This window comes from Aethalodelphis obliquidens, unplaced genomic scaffold (assembly GCF_003676395.1).
Source record: "Aethalodelphis obliquidens isolate GAN/ISIS:26980383/991018 unplaced genomic scaffold, ASM367639v1 scaffold4, whole genome shotgun sequence".
In the NCBI taxonomy this organism is placed as follows: Eukaryota; Metazoa; Chordata; class Mammalia; order Artiodactyla; family Delphinidae; genus Aethalodelphis; species Aethalodelphis obliquidens.
The window spans coordinates 4,211,430-4,215,319 of record NW_020837948.1 but is presented as its reverse complement, the minus strand read 5'-3'; the positions used below and the strand labels follow the sequence as shown (position 1 = coordinate 4,215,319).

The 3,890-nt window shown below is 39.2% G+C and overlaps 1 pseudogene; it reads right to left on the bottom strand.

Annotated features, from left to right (window-relative positions):
* Window positions 1–262: 262 nt before the first annotated feature.
* On the bottom strand, window positions 263–864 carry LOC113617625 (40S ribosomal protein S4 pseudogene; annotated as a pseudogene).
* Between the last annotated feature and the right edge of the window lie 3,026 nt (window positions 865–3,890).

The window sequence follows — 3,890 nt, the reverse complement described above, 5'->3', positions numbered from 1 at the left end:
ATCCATATATTAAAAATATACTCTGGGCGGGCTTCCTTGGTGGCGCAGTGGTTGAGAATCCGCCTGCCGATGCAGGGGACGCGGGTTCGTGCCCCGGTCCGGGAAGATCCCACATGTCGCGGAGCGGCTAGGCCCGTGAGCCATGGACGCTGAGCCTGCGCGTCCGGAGCCTGTGCTCCTCAACGGGAGAGGCCACAACAGTGAGAGGCCCATGTATCGCAAAGAAAAAAAAAAAAAAAAAAAAAATATACTCTGAATTTGTTCACTTCTCTTCATCTCTGGTGATCACATCAGTCCTTCCCAGGGTAGCACCTCCAGTTACCACACGCAGGTTATCAGTATTGAACTTGATTCAATCTGTAATCTTGCCCATCCCCAAATCAGTCTGAATGATGTTCACCTTGATGAGATCAGAGTAGTGGGTAGTGTCAGCATCACGGCTTACCAAATGAGAGATCTCTTTTTGTACCCACAAAGATCTTTCTCATTTTGCACAACTTACACTTGGCCTCTTTAGGAGTAATACAGTGAACAACAAAGGGACCCTTGGTGTGATAGTCAGATGGAAATTTTCTCTAGTCTTGTCAATACTGATGATATCCAAAAAACCAGCAGAGTAGGTTATATCAGTGTGGACCTTGCCATCCATCTCAGTGAACTGCTCTATGCACATCTTCTTTACTTACTCTCCTGTTAGGGCATAGTCAAGTCTCTTCTTAAAGAAAGTGACAAGGGACCACCATTCCTAGCTTGTGGGGACTGCTGGATGGACACAGAGTTAGCAGACAAGTCAGTTTGTCCAGATTAAGGGCTTTGAAGCTGCTACATGCTGCAGTGCTTCTTGGGACCATGAGCTGTAGCTGTGCTGGGCATGGAACAAAGAGGCCCTAGAGTTTTGCCTTTTCCAGAATGCCATATAAGTGGAGTCATATAGTATATAATCTTTTGAGACTGGCTTCTTTCACTCAGTATAATTCCTTTGAGATTCATCCATATTGTTGTGTGTGTTAATAGTTCATTTCTTTTTATTTCACATCTGCATGCACGTATCAGTTTGTTTATACGTTCACTCATTGAAGAATTTGGTTATTCCCAGTTTTTGACAATTATGACTAAAGTTTCTATAAACATTCACGTACAGGTTCTTGTGTGAAGATAAGTTTTTAGTTCTCCAGGGTAAATATCTAAGTGTGGGATTGCTGAGTATAGAGCAAGTATATGTTTAATTTTAGAAGAGCTGCCAATTACCACCAACCAATTATGAGAGTTCTGGCTGCTCCATGTTCTCTCCACAGTCAATTTATTTTCTGTGTTGTGGTATCTCATTGTGGTTTTGATTTGCATCCCCTAATGGCTAATGATATTGAGCATCTTTTTATGTGCTTATTTGCCATCTTTGTATCTTTTTGATGAAGTGTCTGTTCAAATCCTTTGTTAGTTTTTTAAAAAACTGAGTTTCTTATTATTGAGTTTTGAGAGTTCTTATATATATTCTGGATATAATTCCTTTGTAAGAGATAGGGTTTGTAAATATTTTCTCTCAGTCTATGGCTTATCTTTTCATTCTCTTAACAGTATCATTCAAAAATAGAAGTTTTAAATTTTGGTGATGTCCAAATTTATCACTTTTTATTTTATGATTATGCTTTTGGTGTCATAAGCTAAGAAATCTTTTTTAACACAGGGTCTCAGATGTGTCCTCCTGTGTTTTTGTTTTCTGTTTTTGACATTTAGGCTGAGTTTTTAAGAAATGATTACAATAAAAGTTTTCTAAGCATTGTAGTATTTCATTAAATGGTTACAGTTACCTTATAAAGCTGATAGTATAATATTATTCCCAAATAAGAGGAGGACAGAGAATTGATCATTGGATATAGCAACTTGGAGGTCATTGGTCACCTTGATGGGAGCAGTTTTGAGTGGAGGGTGTGACTGGTGAGGATTAAAGAATGGGAAGAGAGGGAAGAATTGAAGCCAGTAATACAGACAGAGAGGAGTTTTGAGGAGTTTTATTAAACAGGAAGGCAGAGAAATGGATAAGTAGCTGGTGTGAGAAGTGGAGTCAAGAGAAGCTTTCTCTTTTCTTCTCTCTCACTCTTCCTCCCTTCCTTCTTTCCCTCCTTCTCCTTATGGGAGAAACCATAATATTTTTTATGTTGATGGGAATTTTCCAGTAGATAATTATGCTGGTCGTTGTATATGATATCAGTATATCATTGTATGAATCCAGTAATTCAACAGTGTATATGACAGAAGATTAGGTATAGTGTATAAATAGAGGAATGAATTTGGATAGAATCACATACGGTTTATCTGTGGTGGGAGGGAAGGTCAAGTATGTGAGTGAGGATGCTAGTAGATGGATGCATTGGTGGTAGGACTCTGTAGACATTTTCTTCTATTGTTTCAATTTTTTTTCTAGTGAAATAGGAAGAAAAATTATCAGCTGAGAGTAAGAATTGGGGAGAAAGTGATGGAAGTTTGAAGAGAGGAGGTCTGAAATAGATTTTAGGGAGATTTAAGAGTGAATTGATTAAGGAGACAGGACATTATTGCTGAAGAACAGTAAGAGCCCATTTGAAATTCATGGTTAGAAATTTAAAATGAGACCAGCTAATGTGGTTGATTCTCTGTAACCACATTCACCTCCCTGGGTGCCAGCAGACAATTAGATTTTACCAGGATTGTATTTTTTTGCCAAAAGATAGAAGAAATCAAGAGAGAGGCAGTGGAACTGAGCTGTATGTGGGGAAGATTGTAATGATAGTCCATGGAATTGAGGCTGGTATGGAGGGAGACAGGACTTCCAGGGGAGAAGGAATGTAGAAAGACCCAACTATATGTTGTCTACAAGAAACCCACTTTAAACATAAAGTTGGTGGTTTCCTACAAAATGAAATATACTTTTGCCATATGATCCAACAGTCGTGCTCCTTGGTATTTACCCAAAGGAGTTGAAAACTGTGTCTACACAAAAACTTGCATACGGATGTTTATAGCAGCTTTATTTGTAATTGCCAAAATTTGGAAGCAAGCAAGATGTCCTTCAGTAGGTGAATGGATAGATAAACTGTGGTACATCCAGACAGTGGAATATTACTCAGTGCTAAAAAGAAGTGAACTATCAAGCCATTAAAAGACATGGGGGAGCCTTAAATGCATATAACTAAGTGAAAGAAGCCAATTTAAAAGGCTAAAAAATACTGTGTGATTCCAACTATATGACATTCTGGAAAAGGCCAAACTATGGAGATAGTAAAAAGATCACAGTGGCCAGGGGTTGGGGAGTGAGAAGGATGAATAGGTGGAACATAGAGGGTTTTTAGGGCAGTGAAACTACTCTGCATGATACCACAATGGTACATATATGTCATTATACATTTGCCCACATTCACAGAATGTATAAAACCTGGAATGAACCTTAATATAAAGTATGGACTTTGGCTGCTAATGATGTGTCAGTGTAGGTTCATCAGTTGTAACAAGTGTTCCACTCTGATGGGGGATGCTGATGATGGGGGAGGCTACGCGTGTGTGAGGGCAGGGAGCATATAGTAACACTCTGTACCTTCTGCTCGATATTGCTGTGAACCTAAAACGGCTCTAAAATATAAGGTCTATCGAAAAAAAGATGGTTAGATTAGTGAGTTGGAAGTCTTGGGGGTAGGCAAAAGATTGACAGAGTTGGGATATTAGAGGGAGATGTAAAAATTTGAAGTAGTAGTCAGAGATCATGGCGAGTTTGCATTGATTGATCATGACAGGTATAGGCTCAGGTAGGCTCATCGTGACTAAAGTAAGACCACTGGAGGAGATGAGCTCATAAAAGTGAGTCAGGGCGTTAAAAGGATGGTCTACGTATATATTAGAGCATCAAGAATTTAAGTAGC